The 21,545-nt window shown below is 40.3% G+C and overlaps 1 protein-coding gene across 1 annotated transcript in view; it reads right to left on the bottom strand.

Moving 5' to 3' along the window:
• The window catches only part of LOC108108837 (transcription factor mef2A), a 68,378-nt gene extending 47,117 nt beyond the window's left edge, over positions 1 to 21,261 (bottom strand). Inside the window, exons 1-2 of the mRNA XM_017217045.2 lie at positions 19,776 to 21,261; positions 374 to 463 (exon numbers count right to left, since the gene is read on the bottom strand). The gene's annotated coding sequence lies outside the window, so the exon portion shown is untranslated. The remainder of the gene's footprint in view (positions 1 to 373; positions 464 to 19,775) is intronic.
• Positions 21,262 to 21,545: the final 284 nt, after the last annotated feature.

The raw sequence follows: 21,545 nt of genomic DNA, 5'->3' as shown, positions 1-21,545 counted from the left end.
AGAAAAAAATTGGTTTTTAATTATTGTTATTGTTATTGTTATTAGCCAGTGCTACTGTGAGCTATTTCCGAGGAATGGCCAGTACGTAATGAGCAATTCCTGAGCTGAAATTCTTGGCTGTTGCGAGTCTTGGCTGGCCGCCTTTGTTTTGGCCTGCAATTAAACGTTACTCATACGACCCTGTGGCCGCCCGCAAATTAAGCCAAATTAAGGCGGCTTATTAAGCTAGCTGGTTGAGTATATGACTATACGAGTATGTCGCAAAACAGGTAATTAAAAGAGAGAGAAAAAAATATAAAAAAAAAAAAAACAGCCCCCTCACACAGTTTGTCATATGATTTATAATAAGTTTTGCATAGATTTATTGACTTACTTTGGCTGCCTCCAGTGGAGCAGGAAGAATGTCTCAGTGTGAGTGTTGCACAGGAAATGCCAGTGGTGGTAGTAAGTAGTAGTATTAGCACTGCAAATAGTTTCAAGCGAAGCAACATTAAAGCGTTATAATTAATACAAATCAGCACACTTAACATATAAGTACATATAAGTACACCCCGGTTCCAGAGACAAAAACAGTCACTAGTTTTAGTTCAGTTTAGCAAGTGGCACGCCCGGCACGCAGAAGCAATTTTAATTAGACATAAACGACGATCCACATTTAATATGGGTGGGGAAGACAGAGACTGAGAGAGAGAGAGAGTGTGGTGGGGAGGAAAGTGTTTAGCTGGCAATTACATAAAATAAGGAGCAGCTTCCAGCCAACGGTCTGCCATGTAGCGTTACTCCGCTTTTTCCCCCCCATCTTTTTTATGCAACATTCGGAATTAACATGTTCCACAGGCGAAGCCAACGCACAAGTCGCTGTCATCACATAGATACAAGTTGAATGTATATATATCTCGATATATATATATGGCATAGTTGCCTTGCCTTGCTCTGATTTCATCGGGCGACAAGAGCAAGTGCTGCTGGTGCAACAGGTGCCTGGCGACGCCCATTGCGTGTGTTGTGGCAGCTAGAAAATGGCCAAGTCCCCCAGATAAGCATTGGGCTAGAGGATGGGGAGCTGGATTGGATGGCCAAAAGAAGCTGGCCAGTGCGTGAGTAGACCTCAGGCAGGGGCGTGCCGGAGGAGAATGGGGATTCGTGGGAATGATCAGGGGATAGCAAAAGTTGCAAAATAGGGAAAATATATTTGAGTTTCTCTCTCTCTATTATATATAGATAAATATACAACTTCCAGCTAAGATTTATGTTAAGTCTTGAATTGTTTTTGTTTTCCAAGAAAAATATTGGGCATCCCCGAATTTTAAGATGACTCTCGAAATGTTAAGAAAGATATATTGAACATCGGAAAACCGTGGTTATAATCTCTTTACTGTTTTTAATCTATCTAACATGTTTTTTAATAATCTAACATTTTTACTTTGATTTTATGACTAAGTGATAGAGAGAATGCGATTTTTTATAGGAAAATATAAAAAATATATATGATGAGTGAGGAATTTTAACTATTATTAACTGTTAATGAAACTTAAAATTTTTATGAGATTTCCTCCAGCACCCACACCCCCTTTAAGCCTCACGCATAAACCCCCTTCTAGCCACACCCCTGGCCATAAACCAACTGCTACTGGTGGCGCCAAAAAAGAAGCTTCGACGACAACGATGCTGGCGCTAAATGGCTTTTGCCATATAAATGTCTTCATTGCGTATGAGTGATGAGGCAGCCATGGCCATGGCCAGGCCGCGTCTTAACCAAAAAAAAAAACCCCGCCAAAAGCCCCATGGAACTGCGCTGTGCCACACGCAGCTTGCGCGGAGACGCCTTGTGTTGACGCATTTGGGTGTTGATTTTTAATTTATGCGCTTTTAATGTGCGAGAAAACATGCATTTAAAGTGAATTTATTATGAATAAAAGTGCGGCATTAATTACGCTAGCCGAAGAGAGAGAGGAGATCGCTTCCGATCAGAAGTGTTTTTTGTTTTGGTTAAAGGGGGGGAATATATTGCTCAACATCTCTGAATCTGTATCGGGGAGACCAACATCCTGTCCTGTTGAAGGGAGCAAAAAGGGGGGCAAGTTGACTGACTGACGTTGCAACACTTTGGCACGCATGCGCGGCATTTTAATGCGCAAAGTGCGCTGCCAACAACGAAACACGCAGCACGCCCACTTTTTTTTTGTCCGTCGTGTATATATGCCTCTGAAATACCTGTGAATATACTTGTAGCTGTGATCAAGTGTATATATATATATATATATACATCGACATTTTCGACTGGGTCTTGGAGATTTATTATTGTATAATGCGCCGTACGCAGTTTTATTTATTGCTCTGCACGCCAAAAACTTTAAAATCAATTGAAAAGCTATAAAAACGTTCGTTTATTTTTTATTGTTGTCGTTACTTGTGGATTTTGTTAAGTATTTCAACATTTTCTTGCAGCCTGCTCTGCTCCAAATTGCCAAAATGGTAGACCGTTTATATGTGTTTCTTTTTTCTTTTTCTTTTAGTTACATTTTCCTTATGGGTTTTCCGAACATGGGTGGGGTCCCTGACTTGTAGGTAACTAAGCTAGGGTAAGGTGCTCAGATTGAGAGAAATCTTAAAGGTTTTAGTGAATGAATCTTTGTTAGGGGAAGCCAGATAGTAAAAGTGTTGACAAAAGCTGCGGTTCATTCATGACTTCTGTTTGAACGGGTTCATTCACGATTTCTCTCCGCTAGCCCACACAAATTGGTTATGATATATCTATAATAATCATATGCAGATCTCTCATATAGACAACCTGAGAACAAGTCCCAGCTAATGCCTAATCCCTAGACAATACTTAAGTCGAATCACGAGCTTGGTCCCTTTTGTTGGCCGTCTTCGCACAGCATTAACAAGATGCCAGCTCTTAGATTCCTTTCGACTAGAAAAACGGAAATAAGATTGTTTCTTTTTTCTATTTTTTGGCAACCTCTTTGAGGGGCTTAAGTTTATTTTTTTACGATCATTTATTGATATTTTGGCTTATACGATTGAGGGTCTCAAGTAAAGTGTCAACACTTTTTCAAAGCTAACAGCCATTAGTCGGGCCTAAACGATGGGCCATAAAACGGCGGACCGCTGTATCGTAAACCACCCAAAAAGTTGGCACAAAGTGTAAAGTCATAATTGTATGGGGATGGGTAGCCATAGTCGGGCCAACTGATCTATGGCTCAGCATAAAAAGCATTCACTTTTTTGTGGCCAGCATTTGGCTAGCTAAGGGCCCAGCACTCACTGACCATAAATAGATATAAATAAATGTGATTAACGCATCTTTTTTTTTCTTGAACAACGCATCGAAAGCAATGCAAAAGCAGCTGTGGTTATTTGCTTTTTTGTTTATAAAATTATATGGCCATTGGGGTATTGTGCTTGTTAAGTGGCCTGCTGATGGCTCATAAATTGTGGCCAACTGTCAGGTGTATGACGAATAACTTGTCCATCGGCTGATTGATTTGCATGCGCCGCTGATTGACACACGGCATCGATATCCACATCTCTCAGACTTCAAGTGGCTTAATTTATGCAAATGCCCCCCCACTCGCACTCACTCACTCACTCAGTCATTCATTCTCTCGAGACCTGCATTTAGCCCGATTTTTGCATTACAATGGACAGAGAGATATATACATATATCCCAGCAAACATATCGGGCAATTAGGCCCCACTATATACGCCCTCTGACATCCACTGCGACATATTGGGCGTGTTTGGGTTTTATTTTGTTTTTTTTTTGTTTTTTGTGTGGCATTTGACGTGGCACGTATTTGCATAAACGAGACACCTCCAAATGTTTTGGGGCAGATCTGAACAGTCCACGCATGAATGGAAAAGAAAACGCCGCCCCTCGAGCTCAATTGTGTGTGGGGTCTCCTTTTCGGAGACCCTCTGATTTATGCCTGGGAGCCAGAGTTTTGGCTGCATTTCCTCCGCTTTGCATATGGGAAATTTATGAAGGTGGGAAAACTCTAGCTCAGAGCAATCTCAAAGCCAAGACGCATAATTCAATTAAGGAGAACAGTTTGATTGAGAATGGGAAAGGGTTGGATGTGACATTTGAAATGAAGAGGAAATGGGAGTTTATCGTTTGGGAATTATGAATATATATCATCTTTTTAAGAAGTTTTAATAAAAACTTTTTGTCAAGGGAACTTAAAGGGCTTTCTTTTAAGCCAACTTAGCCAACATTTTTCTTTACCTCTTTTGCAGTGTATTTAAGCATTTAAGTTTAAACCATTTTTGCTTTTAAAAATCATAAACTTTACTTGTTTTATGTTTATTACCAATTCTGCCAGCTATATAGAAATAAAATTTGAATTAATGGATTTTATTAAGAGCTTTTCTTAGCTTTAGGATATCGAAACTCATTCGAACCAAACCCAATATTTGCTCTAGAAACCATTAATAATTGTGATATTTCTTTTTTATGATTTATGCACTGCGGAAGCCATATTTTTTCGGACCAAGGACATGGCTCGCATGGCGAATTAACGGTTAATAAAGCAATCAGCAATTGGCCCGCAAATCAAATTGGCAGCAGCAGTGCTAAAATCCAGCAAAATGCGCTAAATTAACTAATTTTTGTTTAGGCAATGGCAGTCGGCGGCAGCGGCAGCAGTAAAAACTGAACTCCAGCCAAGAGTGGGAAAATAAATTTGTTGCGCTAACAATGGCAAGACCTAAAGAAAAAAGCACTATGAAGTTGGCCTGCAATGACTGCAGATTGCTGGTACTGAGCGGTGCTTTTGGCCGGGTTTTGTGGGCGCAGCCGGGTTTCTTTTTAGAGTTGAGCTTAGCTGAGCTGACCGACCCCGTGTATGCCATAACTATTTATGAACAGTTAGTTAACTTAAATGCTAGGTGGCAATTAAATGGGCGTGGCTGCCGCCGCTAGAGGAGCAGAGCAGCAGAGCAGCAGAGACGCGAATGCGAAATCATAACCTTGCCCAGCGTCGAGAATCAATAAGAGCTTCGCTGCTGCGGAGGGAAACGTACATCGGTAGCTATATAATTAGCATTTGTTTCTTGGCACAGCCAGGGACTCGCCCTGGTCCACACCCCAAAAAAAACAAAAACAAAAAAAGCTAAAAAAAATAGAAGAATAAAATCTTTAAGAAAACAGACAATAAGAGCCCGGTAAATTTGTGGTTTCTTTGTTTCCTGACTGCGTCCCAAATGGCCATGCTAGTTGGCCGCTAATTTGGCCAGCATTTAAGCCAGCCAAAAGCTAGTCTTTAATTAACAAAAGGCCACACTCTAATTGATAAATTAAACAAGGAATTCAATTAAAAGAGGAACACCCCCCTGCCAAACACCCGCGGCCATCTAAACGGTGCCAAGTTGTTAACATAAACATTGAACTTCGCCGCTTGCGAGCGGCAGCTGCCAAAATGCTGAATGAATCCATTAATTTGCACCAGCGCCCCCAAAAACTACGGGCCAGCAATTGAAGTGCAAAGTTGAACTGCAGAGATTACACTTGGAGAAATAGGTTAAACCTAAAAATTACAAGAAAAAGTTATAGTTTCGTAAATAGCAAGAATATTTCGAAAAACTCACATTTTTGATCAACTTCCTAATTTTTTATTCAACTTATGTTTTTTGTTTTCTTAAGTTCTTAAGCAAATCACTTTTTAGGCCTTATATTTATTAGTTTTATATTTTTTATGAGTGCACATGTGGGCAGTACTTGGTCGAGTACTTGGAAAAGCCAGTCTGGGCTATGGGTTGGACCTGGTCCTGGCTGCTATCTTGATCGCATTTTTTACGGCACATAAATATATGCCAAAACACTACAATGAAAATATTGTGCTATACCAAAATGTGGCTGCCTATACCAACAGTAACAACAACAACAACAACAACAGCAATCGAGTCTGGCCAACGACGAGAAAACTGTGGCAAAATATGAAAACGTTTTCAATGAAAATTAATGGGCAAACGCTGCAAAATTTTGGGGTGCGCACTGCGCATGCTCAAAAATGTTAAAATCGTGACCAGAGCTCTAGCTTTTGGTCGCCTAGTAAGCCCCTTTCCCCTCTTATGGAATACCCTAAAGATTGCTCTCCACCAAACTGGACGACGGCATTGTCTTTGGTCGGTTACTTAGTATGTGTGTGTGTGTGTGGGCGTGTGATTTGGCAAATACTTAGACCTTATATGGAGCGGCGGCCAGCGGTGGAAACTATTTCCTGCGTTGCGAAAAGTCGCCGACGAAAAATACCAAAAGCGGCAGCTGACCAGTAACAGTTCACATTTTGTGTCATCCACGGGGCGGCGGCTCCATATTGATAATTCATAAAAAGCGCAAAAATAGGAAAGACCCAAAAAAGATAGGAAAAAAAAGGTAAACGCCTGCCTTGGCCAAAAATGGTGAGCCATTTGAAATTAACGCGGCGGAGTTGGAGCTGTTCAAATGTCAATTTTAATTTGCCGCGCCGCAAGCGATTTGACAGAGAGGTAGATTGCCTCAAAAACTAAAAAAAAATATATAAAGAAAAAATCATAAAAAATAAAAGCGAGGCTGCCAATCTTCGCTGCAACATGTTGGGGCAATTAAAAATGCGCATACGCCGCGTTGCCGCCGCATTTGCACGCAGTTAGCGACGCGTCGGCGGCAATGTCGGCTTACTTGAAAAGCCAGCAATTTGGCAATAAGGAAATCGAAATCGAAATCAGTCAGAAGATATATATATTGCATCTCTCACACCACGAGATGCACTCGAAAAGCGGCGAACAGCTAGATAAAAGCCGAAAAATCTGTGTGGAAACTGAAATTGTTTGGGATTAGATAGAGTTTTCGATTCGAGTTCATTGAATGGTTTGATTGTGCTGACTGTTTTAATTGCTTAATCTGGATTTTGGCTTATACAAGATAGAACAAGTTTTGGGGATTGAAAGAGACTTCGATTTAAAGAAAATGAAACATGGAAATTTCCATGGGACAAGCTGGGAAAACCTTAATGACTTGGAATTCTTTATATTTGTAAAAGCTTAATAAATTATTTAATGACTATTTATTTGAGTTTTCGTGATACTTACAAAACATTATATAAATTTTTATCACTTTTTTTTATAGACTTAAACGTTTTATTAGTCAGCCTTAACGTTTCGTTGGAAATGCCCCTATGAAGTTGACTTTAATTTCTTGTTGGCCTAAACCAAATGCACTCGAATTTACACCACACAACGCCCACAGCTCGCAAGGAGTTGAAGAATTAGCCAAGAGTTTTGCAAAATGAAGAAAAAAAAGGCAAAAAACAAGAAACACTTTTTTGGCAAGTCACGCAAATCTTTTGGACTTGCTCATTAGACTAATGCACTTCGAATTCAAACTGAAACTCTAACTCAAACTCAAATCCTATTCGCATTCATAATCGTGTTTTGAGCAGGGAGCCATGAGCTTTATTATTCAATTTGCGTTCCGCTAGAGCAGAGATCCCCGCCCGAATCACGCACTTTATTAAGCCATTATATAAAAATAAAAAATATATATATGTTTATTAGCAACACTTTTGCTTTTAATTAGTTAGCAACGGTCTGGTTTCCTTTGATTCAATCAATGTCGCCTTGCGTGCTAAACGTGCGGCGGCGACCCCAGACTTATATCGATATTCAAATGTATTTCACTTAATTAGAGTTTCGGTTAATTTCGATGTTTATTAATGCCCTGGCCAGGTGTGAACATTGATTTTTGGGTTGGGTTGGCTAGTTAGGAAAGAGTCGAAACGTTCAAAGACATTAAAAACATTACAAACGCCAGTTGGCCAGTGAGCATAATCAATCAGCTTTGCAGCATTCCCACACACGCCCCGAAAAAAAAACAAAACAAAAAAATACAGATCGTATATATATTTGGACTCCCTCGGAAAGTCAAACGAAACTCAGCCGATGGCGTTAATAATGCCAATTGCATGTTTTATGTGCCGCAACGATGCCAATAACAATAATAAACTGCATATTATTAAGCGCTTTAAAATATTTGTAACAGGCATTTGCAGTCTCGGAGTCTGGGCCAAAACCCCAAAGCCGGATCTTACTGGCTGGCTGGACGACCTCTCGCGGGGGCACACACTCTGGCCAACTTGGTGCCACACAACAACAACTACAATAATAATAACAACAACAATAACAACAACTTATAGAGCCAAGACTCGTCGACGAGCCAGACACGACGACGTGGTCAAGACTTCATGGCTGGCTGTCGCCGTTTTGCAGTCTCTAATCATTGCTCTCTTTTATATGGTTTATGGCATTTCCGTTGCTGTTTCTTTTGGGTGTCCAGGTATTGCCAAATTCATTGCGATTGCGATTGCATTCGCAGTTTAACTCTGGAAAGGGGCGTTTATATATCTAATTTTTTTCTATATTTTTTAGTTTAACTTTTTTTTGACCACGCAATCGGGGGAAATACATCTTGGCATGGCTAATTGATTGATGAAGCTGTTGGCACCTTGGCGAGCCTTGGCTAATCACTAATCACCAATCAATTCATAAAAATGGAATAATAACAAACGCCTGCAACAAATCAATTAGCCGCTTAATTATGACACTAAGCCCAGTTGGCCAGAAACGGAATGAACAAATTACCACCGGGCCAACATTAGCATAATAAAGCGATGCAACCACGGTCTGTGTGCCTCATAAATTATGCATACTATTCTTTTTTGGGGACAAAAGACCCGAAAACCGTTCCGTTGATGTTCACTATTAACGACAAGAAATATATATGGAGGGGGTTTGGACGAGGAGAAGGTGGAGGAGAAGGAGAGGGGAACCTCCTAAGAAATACAGGCGGCTGATAACGGGGCAAAGTCTTTAGTTTGATTTTTTGCATATATGTATTTCATTAGTTGGCGAAAACTGCACGCTAGTTGAAGGGGGAAAAAGGGGTGCAGATCCGATCTTGGCTGCCACAAAACTGGTTCGCATTCCACTTTCAGTGGTAGACACACACACACGATCCCGAATTCAGTACCGGGGACAGGATGATGCGGCAGCAACAGTAGAGGCAGCTGATGATGATGATGATGGAAATCGTTATTGACAACGGAAGACGACGAGGCGATTTCCATGCAAATGGCCATGAAATGGAATTTGCCCGACGTCAACGAAGGAAACGTACTTGAACCAGAAAACCAGGCCGACACATTAATGCAGCCTGACACCGCAGCCTTGGCTGATCGGTTGCCAAGATACGGGAAGAGAGAAGAGTAAAGCGGACACAAGTCCGGCTAAAAAACAAAAAGATACATTTTTGGGCGATTGCTTCGGTTTCAATTAAACTGCAGCTAATTGCAATGGACAGCGCCGGCAAACACAAGCCAAAATAAATCATTTATTACCTGAGCTGTAATACAAAAACAAAAACAAAAACAGTATATTGCCACAGGTTCGTTGCCTAAGTCTTTTGTTGGGGCGACGGCAATTTTCCAAAAAAAAGCAAAAAAAAAAAATAGAAAAATATAATAATCATAAAATAAAAACCAGACATGTAGCAAACGAACAAACAGCTCTTGAGCGATAAAAAAGAAATCTTTTATTTGATTTCGCAAACGAAAAACGTTGAGAAAAAGTAGCCAAAGCCAGAGCGAAATCAAAGCAACCCAAAACCGTAAAACTCCCCAGAGATTTTAATGACATTTTCGCAGGCTGCCTGCCTGGCTGGCTGGAGGAGCCAAGGAGAGAACCAAAACTACCGAGAGATTGGGTGTGTGGGAGCGGGCAGAGGGTGGCCTGACTACATGGCAGCCGTCTGACAGACGCGTCACTACGTGAGCGACGTGTTTAAAACTTTAATGAGCCGCAAAATAATTGCAAATGCGACTCATGTCGCCCAAACAAACGTATCGCGGTGAGAAAATACAGATCCAGCATGGGGTCTACGGGTCTACATGCCAGCCAGCCAGCCTGGTAGCCAGCCAGCTCAGAAGGAAGCCAACACCCCTCTGGTACGAAAGGAGCAGCACCTGTCCAAGGAGGCCACACTGGCTGCTTGGTCTACCGATCGATCGAATGGGTTCGGTGTTGGGGCACTTAATTGCCAAAAGCGTGACTTAAATTTTGAAAAATCATAAAAGCCACGAGTCGAGGATTGCATCGATAATCACTTAAAGAAAATTGTGGAAAAACTATGGCCTTTTACTTATATTCTTCATAAAGATAAGCAAGAACTTTCTGTCAGTGTAGGATGTTTGGTAATTTGGCAGAAATTAACGGGAGACGAGGACGAGCTCTTCGTTCGCTGCCTCGTTCAGTGGCACATGTGGCATGTGGCCAATTAGGAGCAGTTTGCCATCACTTAGTCATGACTACTAAGACCGCTGGATGGGTCGATGGGCAGGTGGCTGAGTTCGGCTGCCTGTATTTTTTTTTTATTGACTTTTAATTAGCAAAGCTTTAAACAGAAACAAAAAGCCACAGTCATAAAACTTTGCCAATTTCTTTGAGTCAACCTCAGCAAAAATGTGGGAATTTCCGTACGAAATCCGCTGCCAATATCATCGAAATCGAAAATTGTGCTTGGTGGGCGTAATTGCCTCAGAGAGAGAGAGAGAGAAGAAAAAAGGTTCACCCACACGCTAACATGCGTTAAATGCCTGCCAACGACATCGAAAAGTATCTAAATACGCATAAATCATTGGAGCCGAGTGTCGCCCGGCTGACAACACGGCAATCGATTGCCAGATCCAGATTGGGGATTCAGATTCATATCCAGATCTGGAGCACCAGATAGGCGGCAGGCAAGTACTCGTATATCGAGTATATGACTCCAGCCCACAAATATTCAATAAGCACTCCGGATTCCGTAGGGGTAGGGAGGGTGGTTGGCAAGAGAGGGGGGCAGGGAGAGGCTTACACAGAGTGAGATGGCGCGTTGATTGAACTCGCCTCAGATCGATCGATTTATCAACGTTTTCGGTTTCTAAACATTTTAGCGCGTGCCCAGCCCCGTGTCAGCTTAACGCTCTTTCTTCATCTACATCTCTAGCTTCAGTTCCAGCTCGAGCTCCATCTCCAGCTTCTATCCAAGTCATCTATCTATCTGTAATCCCCTGGCAAACATTTTCATTACATTCAAGCTGAGTGAATAATACCATGGCACTGCGCTGTAGATGTCTTTAACCCACTAAAATATGTTCTTCCCCCGTTATGGTCTATATAAATTCTTGCTAACGATGACGGGCAACTTTTTGATACTCAATTAGAGGTAAAATCATTGCAATTTGGACAAAAATAGATACTTAATTTGTATCATCCCGCATTTAAGTAGTTTTAAAGTTAAGCAAAAAGAGCTATAAAGTGTTTTATCTGATAGGAAGTGAGGCAGTTGGAAAGATGGTGCATTATAAGGCTTTACTTCTGACTGTGAGAATAAACTGTTTCTTATTCAAAATCTAAAACCATCTTGATTAAAATCTTTTTATATAAATTTATACTTGATAAAAATTCTTTATTTTATTTTCCCAAACCTAAAGGGTATCTAAGCTTCATCGTTCATACTCCACACCCAATATCTTAATCCGGACCTTATTTATTTTTGGAGATTAGCGCATTATTGACATCTTTGTGGCTTCCCTGGCCCAGCAGGTGATGTGCTAACGAAGCGGGCGGAATTCGCTTGGCCCGGCGGTCAGGCGTAATCAAGTGGGATTGTGGTGGATTGAGAGCTAGTTTTTTTGATTTATTTGCTGGGCATTTTAATGACTCCCCCGCCATCTGGACAGCCCCCTACCTTCAGCACAATCAAAAACAAAACCGACTGGGAAACACGATTGAGCCGCTTTTTCATTAAACAATCATTGACTTCTAGACGCGACTTTTATATGACCGTCATATAAACATGCATAAAAATTCATCAGCAGTGGACTGTGGTTGTTTTTTTTATTTTTTTTTTTTTGTGTTCCATCGCTATCAGCTCGATTTTATGGCCTTACATTTCTGGTCTCTGGTTGCGGGTCTTGGTGTTCATTTTATTGGCCCAATTTGTAAATATAGCGCAAAAGTGTCGAGCATAACAATGAGACTTCAGACTATGGGTTTTCTGTGTGCGGGAAAAAGAATGAATGGTGTGGGTGGAGGGAGGAGGGGGCACTTGGACTTCTTGATCATGCCATCAAGTTCGTTGCCTTAGTCATTCGTTTCGTGCCGCATGATTTGTTGTTTATTTGTCATTCCTAATCGGAGGCAAATCAAACACGCACCTTCGAGTCAAAAGTGTGTAGAAATGTTTATAAATTACAACGAATCTAAAATGCACCCAAAATTGATAGGAAAATAGAAAAAAAAAACAACAAACGCCAAACTGAAGTAATCAAAATTTATGCATCTTTTTCTTATTTTTTTTTTTGCGTTTTCTAGTTGATTTCTGCCTCCTGCTTGAAACACGCATTATTTATGATTGCAAGGCATGTAATTCGTATGCTAATTGATAAGTATCGCGAAATTTATTAACCAGCCGCTGGACAACAACAACAACAACAGAAACAACAAAACAAATGCGTGCTAGCCGTGCGGCGTCAATTTTCAAGTACACAAACAAACAACGCGAAACCTCTAATGCAAAAATCTGAAATCTTGATATATATAAGGCAGTTTGTTAGTGTTTTTCCCCCAGCTCAGTTCTCACGCACATGCGCAGCTGCATTTGGTCAGCGGGTTGTACTTGACCCCTCTGGTCCGCCCCCTCGCTCTGCAGGCCATGGCCCGTGACTTTTGTCATGCCGCCGTCGACTCAAAATCAAGTTCAAAAGTTTTATATATATATATAAAAATTCAATTCGATTTGCAAGGCAAATTCTGTATGTAAGCTAGTGCTCCGTTTTGGTTTTTAATAGCATAAAAGCAAATATTTTTGTTAGTAACATAAAACCGCCAACAACTACAAGCTACGAGCTACAAAGTGCGGCCAACGCCGAAAACGAGGCAACTTTGTAACATCGAATCGTAGCAATATCCACAAACAGCTAAACAAACAGCCCGGCCAACAGCATTTCGCGTATCAGCAACATTAATTATAACAGCCACAACAGCAACAACAACAACGACAACAACATCAACAACAACAGCGGCAGCCAAAGCAATATAAGGCGGTGAAAAAATGCGTTTATTTTAAATTGAAAATAAATTTACAATGCACTGAAAATAAATATGGCTGGGTGGCCAGCATGTTGATTATAGCCAACCACCGCAGGAGTCATTAAAAAAACTTTAAAAATTTAGGATAAATGCAAAAATATTACAGGGAAAAGCCAAAGAGAAAACCAAGGAAAATAAAATTAAAAAATATTATTATTATTGTGTACTAAAATCGATGTGTCTTTTCGCTGGTGAAAGTCAATTGAAATTGGGATTTTCTTTTACATTCTGGCATTAAGTTTGAGTTGCTAGTAAAAGAAGTTAAACAGAGATATTGCGATGTGTATTTCGGGGAAGGATGATTGATGTGTGGCCATTCAATTTGCCTTCGTTACTGCAGCTGTCGGCTGTTGCAATGATGTAATAATTCTCGTTAACGTCGTGCTGTCTGCGGCGTTAGATCCGCGATTTTCCATAAAAAAAATGAAAAAATAAAATCCCGAGCCCATATCTACGACGTTTTTTTTTTATTTTTCGATCAATAACAACACGCACGCGTTTGTTTTTTAGTGCGACATTTTTTTTCGTTGATTTTCGCCTTGATCTAGAATTTTGTTCCTATTAATTGATCTCATAATGACAGACACTTCAAAAGCGACATCACGACATTTATTAATTAATGCAAGCAGTGGCAGCAGCAGCAATAGCCAGAGCAAGAGCAAGATCGAGATCGAGTCAACCTCCTGCGTATGTAAAGTGCGTGCAAAAACACACACAAGGTATGCTAAAACAAATGCCGGCAGCTTAATTAGCATTCTAGATTACACAGAAAAAACAAGTGCGTAACAAGAACTGAGGCAATAATGGATTTATGGGGTTACCACGAAGGTCGTTCGATACTCAGATATATAAAGATATATAGTTAAATGTGAGTTGGCAATAACTAATAATGGGTTTAGCAGCAGACCAAAGTCGATCATTAGCAAGCAATGCTAAACGGCGGCAAATTGCTGTCAGAGCATTTCCCGTTTTTGTACTCCTATATACTCGTATATATATCTCAATCAGTGGCCAAAGTTTGTTGGCATCAAGTGCATAAATTAATGAAATTATCAATTAACAGAAGAAGAAACTCTACCAGTGGCTGTTTTTTCTATTTTTTTGGCTACTGTAGTTTCCCATGAATGTCTGTGTTGACTATCGGGGAAAAATCATTGCGCAAATGCACGCAGTTCATGTCGAAACTCAATTGCAATTAAAACCTTAAAGCCAAAAGGAAGTCCCCAAGACTGTACCAACTCGTTAGGCGAGTGGAAAATGCTTTAATAGAAATTGCCAAGCTGGCAAAATGTTTGCAATTGTTGTCTGCCTGCCGACTGCCCAAATTGACATTATCAATGGCTCCGCAAATGCGTTATTTATTTAATGCCACATCCAGCAGCTTCTCGATTGTGCAATCAGTTTTGCTAACCTGGAATCTAATGGGCCTGAGGTGGTATTTTTTGTTAGATTTTTTACTCTTAAATTAGTGGCTTTCAATTCTTATTTTTAGTGATATTAGTTTTGTAAACCTTTTAAGTTACTATTTCCCTTCTTGAATTTGATTAACTAAATGAAGGATAGATAAAGCCTTAAATAAATATATAAAAAAGTAAAAAGTAAGATAGCTTTTAGTTAAATAAATTTAAGACAAATTTATCTTAATGAAGATTACAAAATTATTTCAATAAATTTCCATAAAAACGACCATTAACCATTATTTGGTTTTGTTGGCAGCAGGTATTAAACCTGATTTTGAATGGATATAATAAAGTTTTATCTTTCAAAACCAGTATCATAAAAAATATGTTTACAGATTGATATGGATCTGCGTTTATTTGGAATAAAATTCAACTAGCACAAGGAGAAAAGTTATTTAAGGCATTAAAAATATGGGATTTTAGATAAGATAAAAACCGATATTAAAACTCAGTTTTAATATCCTGAACTTGCCTTTATGATGGGTTTTTCTTCTTCTGCAGATCCTTAAGCGATAATCATGCTAACTTTATGCAAAATGAAATCATAAAAAATCCGTTTTATCTGCTATAATATTTATCTATTTAAGAGGGTATTATCTGGTTGATTTGCCATTTCTCTCTTTGTTTAATTTTCTGGCTTTGTTTTGGTTTTCGTTTCGTTTTTGATTTTGATTTCATGCAAATGTTTGCAAATTTCTCAAATTAACGCGTAGGCGAGCCAAATCAAGCCGAAAGCGCTGGAAGTGTCGCCGTCTCAGCACCACCACTAGCTCCACCGCAGCCACCTCATCTAGAGACGCCCCCACCGGGCACACTTCCCCCGCCCCGCCAGATCCATAGCAAGTTCAATGAACCACCTACGAGAAATATGCAAATCGCAGTCGCAGCGATGGATGCAGGGGAAAATAAATCAAATGAAATGGACTGCCTGGCTGGATGGCTGGCTGGCTGGCTCATTGGCAGAAAAAACAAAAGGAAAACTAATTCCAATTCGATCTTTTGTGGCCTTTTGTGTATGGCTTGTAAGACCTAATAACAAAACAAAACAATAATTGTATCATTTTTCTTGTTTTTTTTTTTTATTGCGATTTTAGTATTGTTGCAAGCCCATTAAAGTGAAATTAATGGCTGTCGCCTGCTGCGGAATTTTGGCCGAAAAGCTGTCGAGAAGATTAATGCGACTCGAACTTCCTCACAGCGGACATTCGATATTGAGTGTTCGAAATATTAGACATTGAGCATCGCATCGGACTGCGTTTTCTTAATTAATAGCTCACAGATTTTTATTGCCGCACATCTTTGTCAAATCAATATTTATAAATTATTTATAAACGCAGAGGCTCGATACCGAACATGCGGCTAATTAAAATGATGAATGCGTAGCGTTTCGGCTCGAAAATTAATTAAGCAAATTATCCATTTAAATAAACATAGAATGTGCCGCTCGCCTGCTCGATGGCTTTGCGCTGATAAAGTCGATTTCGGAGGGAATTTTCGTTGGACAAGTTCGCGGCTGCCAATTAGGGGAGAAGTCAAACTAGAAAAAAACGCATTTTTAATTGCAATTAATTAGTGCTGTCAGTTTTCCCTATTGTTCCCATCAGAGTGACAAAACACTTGCCAAAGAATTTGGAATATCCAATGACCTCCTTTCATAGACATCATTAGGGCTTAATACTAAACTAAATTGAGATTTTTCTTTAACATTTGAACGAAAATAAAACGATCACGCCCAGTTTTCTGGTCGATTAAAAAATATTCATTAGGCCTTTTGGAAATTTCTCAGTTGATTACAGACCAAAACCGATTTCAAAGGGTTTGCCCCCCTGCCACATGCGGCGTAATTAAATTTCCTTTGTTGCCTGGGAATTCGCTACGATTTTAATTGTGGCAGCCCACGGCGTTTTTCTACCTATATAACTAACTATATATCTCATAAGGGGTATATACATATATATATAGGCTGGGCTAGGCCCTTCATTCGCACAATTAGCAATTTCATGCGTCTTTGTGCCTGATTTGAAGTTCGAATTTCCGTGGCCTTTTCATAACATTTTCGTTTCGATCTTTCGATCTTTTTCTGTTTCTGTTTCTGTTTCTGTTGTAATGTGTGAAATTGATTTTCGTTTGGCAATTGGGCTTGTAATGGCCAAATAAGTTTTCTCACCCATGGCGGTGGTCTATGTTCGAAGACAATTAACCGAAATAGATGGGAATTTCCGATGGGAGCTAGTTGCTTCCTACTGTTCAAGTTTTGAACCTGTGAAGGTTAGCTCTACTCAATGTAAACTGGGTCAATATTCGAAGGCTTATCCTATCCTCTCTCTCTCCACTATATCTGTTTAAAAATATCTTGTAGTTGGGCCATCATCATCTTTTGGCCAAGTCGGCTTAATCAAAGCCTGTTTTTTTTTTGGCGGCGATTTATGGAAGTGGCGGACACCTTCCTTGACAGCATCATCACCTGGCGTTGCCAGGCACTCGTAACATTTGCAACATTCGCATTCAAATGACACTAACGGCTTTGTCATGTACTGGGCCACATGTAACTGTACGGTTTGTCTTTTTCTGGAGAGCCAGTAATCATGCTCTAACGACACAGGCAAAAATGTATATATATATATGTATATATAATTTGTATAAAAGGCGCTGCTATATGCTGGCTGTGGTGAATCGTCAGCGGGTTCATATAGAAATCTTGTAATCTGATAGGCATGACAAGAAATATTTTGCTTGTCATTAAATTTACTTTTATTTATGCAGCACTGTCTATCATTGTTGATGTTGTTGTTGCTGCTGTTGTTGCCGCTGGTGTTCGATTCGCGTGTTTTGTTTCGGCGGCGGCTTGAAATTAGTGAAAACTCTTCACATCGAGAAGACTGACTGACTGACTGAACATGGTATGGTATGCTATGGTATGGTATGGTATGGTATAGCATAAGGGGAGGGAAAACTTGAAAAAGTATGCATGCATATAAGTTGGCGCCTGCTAACGTCTTATAGTCATCGATTTTCGACCATTGTTGGTGCTGTTTGCTTGGCTGGTTTTTGGGTTGAGTAATAGGCGAAATATTTGCGCATGCCTCATTACGGTTGCGGTAATCGTTGGCTCAGGCTCAGTGTAAGCCAGAAATGCGAGGGAGTGGCGAAACAAAAGACTTAGGCAACAAACTTGCTGCAGCTAGAACGATAGAATCGATTGAGATGCGTGACATTTCATTTAAGATGACATCACATCAACAATGAAATGTCAACCAAGTGCGTCATCGATGGCAATCAATCGTGTGTGGACAAAGGGCAGGCAAGTGGTGGCTAATCGTCAGCTAGCCAACTAGATTGACAGCTTCACTGACTAAACGACTGTCGAACAGGCAGTCAGTCTAACAGACAGATAGACAGACATTCAGTCTAGACAACATATGTAATGACGCGTACACAAAACTGCACTAACAACAACAATGGCCCGGCATAATGAGCACAATTACTGGCCAAGCAAATCAAATGCAACGCGCTACCAACGCTTTGAATCAGTCACATTAATTGCAGCAGCCAACAGCAGCAGCCAGCAGCCAGAGCCAGTCAGCTAGCAAAAAACGTTCATAAATTATAGCAGTGGCGGCAGCAGCACTGCAGCACACAGAAAAAAAGTATTAATTAAAAAAAGGAGGAAAAAGCTGCAACGGTAACAACAGCTATTAAGAAAATTTCTTGTTGACTCATCCGAGTCCACAATTAACAACTCGCAGACTACCAAGAATCGTCGAGCCAACATTTCTTGCACTCATTTGTCGCATTTTGTCCCAGCCACTTGGCGATTTCTTTGTCAGAGCTTAGCAATTAAACAATTGTTGTTATCTTAGCTGGTTTTTTTTTGTATTTTTTGCGTCTGAGATGCAGCTGTGGTTGTTGTTGTGGTTGTTGCTGTTGTCGTCATCATTGCAGGCCATAAATTTTATTTAATTTCTTGGCCCCCCTCGCTTGGCCCCTTAAAACACACGCCCTGGCTGGCTGTGGCATCTCGTGACTTGCGATTCGCAATTGTGAGAATCGAGAATTAAATAATTCTTTGCATATTTATTTATAAACATTATTCCTGCCTCTTTTCCAGTGTTGCAATTGCGATTTCCTCAAAGCTGATTAGGCTTTTTAATTTGCGTTCTGCTTGGTTTTGCATTTCCAGTGATTAAGTTTAGTTAATACCCTACTAAAAGGGTAACATAATCTTTTCTTCTCTTTATATAGCAAAAGTCTTCTCTTCTTAATGAAAAACCATGATGAAATCTCATTTAAGTGTAAATAAATTAATAGCCTAAATAATTTTAGTTTAGGCCCCGTAACCGTACTTAAGAATTTCCAAATCATTTTTTATGCCCCCCATAAAAGTACAAATGAATAGCAATAATTACTAGCATTAAGCATCGTTTAGTCAAAGCGAGACATATACCACTATTTGATAAATCATTAAAAGCCCCATTATTTGCCAAACATCAGCAATGACCAACATCCCCAGTTCCTCTCCAAGTGCCTCTCATGCAATTGTAATTATCCATATAAAGATAGGAAAAAAAACAGCTGTATTTTCTTTTAATTGAACAGGAGGAAAGAAAAAATAAATCGCTTTTCCAATAAATTGCATCACAACAAGACTCTTAAACAATCCAATCCCCCATCCCCAATCCTCAATCCCCCTAACCAGCCAGCACTGACAATGTGGACGCGTCAATTGTTAAAGTGTTGAAGTGTTTTTATTTAAATTGCTCAACTGAACTTGTAATTATGGCTAACTTTGATTATTGTTATTGCTGCTGCTGCTGCTTCGAGTTTAGCTTTAGCATAAGCTTAGTGTTGAGAGATAAATTATTTTTTAGAGCCATGCTGGAATTTTCACTAGCAAAGTTTCTCACTCTTAAACCATAGCAATTAATTGTAGTTAAAAATAACTAACGGTTTTATGGCCAAAACAACAAAGCAACAGCGGCAGCAGCAGCGGCAGTTGTCAGTTAATTGTATTTGAAATCGCTGCCTCTGCTAATTGATAAATCTCCGTTGGCCAAAAGCCAAATAGCCAAGCGCTAGATGGGCGGCAGTTGCACATAAAATGCAATTACAAACGCATAAAACCAACTCAACTTTAAAACTCACCTGCGGCAGGGCCAAATACGCTTTTTTTCTTATTTTGTTTTGTTGACGGGTTGGCTTGGCTGCTTTGAACGGAATTGGAATCTCCCCCAGAATCTCCTTGGATGTAAGGCAAGCAACTAAGGCAGAAAGAAACACACGCGATACGAAACACTCGCACACTCTGGCAAAACACTGAGATATCTTGGCCAGGCTCAATCTATGAAACGCGGATGTGGTTGGCAGCAACAAAAAAAAACTGCTGGCAAGTGAAATATTTATGTAAATTTATTTCAGCTTCTTTTTTCGTTGCTGTGCAGCGGCAGCAGCCAGGCTGTTGTTGTTGTCTTTTTGTTGTTGTTGTTGGTGAAATGCATTTGAAGACATTAAGCGGCACACTTGGCAATTGTCGTCGTCGTTTGGGGGCAGTGCAGGAGATTTTTTGATTGAAGTGAGGCTGCCGGGTCCAGGTCCACACAAACCGACAAACCGACAGACTGGCAGTCCGAGTGGCAGGCGAAACGTTGTTTAACAATTGTTTCTTTTTTCGTATTTTTTTTTTTGTATTTTTGTATTTCTTTGTGGTCCGGCAGGATTTGAGTTGTCAATTAGTTTGTTACGGCTGCTATCACTTGGCAATTCGGAGGCGCCCGAAGCGCCGTTATCTGCTGCAAACAAATGACACCGCAAAATGGCAGCGCGTTCGTTGCCTAAGTCTTTTGTTTTTTTTTTTACTTCTTTCTTTCAGCCCGACGCGTTGATTGAACTGAAATTGATTTCAGCAACTAAGTTAGTGCCTCTGTTTCTTTATTTGTGTGCCATTAAAAGACCGCTTTATTGCAACATGTTTTTCTATATACAATATAATTAATTTACTGATACAAATATTTTATTGCACGCTCTTTATGTGATCTTTTGGGCCAGCAAGTAATTAAAAATGAATTTAATTTAATTTGCCTTTTTTTTTTTCTTTTTTTGTTATTTATTTATACTCTCGCATGGTTTTTGTTTGCTTGTTTTTTTATTTGTCGCCGATTGAAACGAGTTTGGTCTTTTGTTTAATATTACTTTATATGTATGCTAGTCTTGTCTGGGCATAGGGCACATATATGTTAGCTGCGAGAAAACAAACTGGCATATATGTTTTGATTTGGTTTTATGGCCGCACTGAATGGCTTTTTACTGTTGGCCAGACTTTTTACGAGCACTATTTTTTCAGTAGTAGGTAGTAGCCGCACACGGTAACAGATTAAGTTTGAGTGCCAGCTGCAGGCGGGATTTTCATTTTCATTCGCCTACCCCCAGCATTTCCATTTCGATGGTAGCAGCAGTTCGCGCAGTTCATTGGCCAGGTCCACGAATAGCGACGAAAATCGCACGCAAAACGCCCTGGAAACGCGCGCACGCGACAAACGAAAAACGCGCACGCGATTCGCCAGCGAAACGAGAAAATCAACAAAAACGCTAAGTTTTAGCGCGCAGTCGCAACCAGCTCAAACAGTCCCGCAAGAAAGTCGCACAGAAACTGCAAGAGGATGAAAATTGCAATCGGCTCGCAGGCCGATTTGCAGCAACAGCAGCAGCGACGCAGCAGCTGCAGCAGCAGCAGCAACAGCAACACATTGCAGTTGCCGGTGCAGCAGCAACATCGGCAGGAGAAGCAACCGCAGCAGCAGCAACGGCAGCGTTGCAAAACGTTAAAATCTCTCGGCAAAAAAACAGGCAACAACCTCTCAAAGACCGACTGACCGAGTAATACAGTCCAGCACCCCAGCAACAACAACAACAACAATA

Source organism: Drosophila eugracilis, unplaced genomic scaffold, assembly GCF_018153835.1.
Source record: "Drosophila eugracilis isolate 14026-0451.02 unplaced genomic scaffold, ASM1815383v1 contig_75, whole genome shotgun sequence".
NCBI classification, from domain to species: Eukaryota; Metazoa; Arthropoda; class Insecta; order Diptera; family Drosophilidae; genus Drosophila; species Drosophila eugracilis.
The sequence above is the reverse complement of the archived record's forward strand: the minus strand, read 5'-3'. Positions and strand labels throughout refer to the sequence as shown.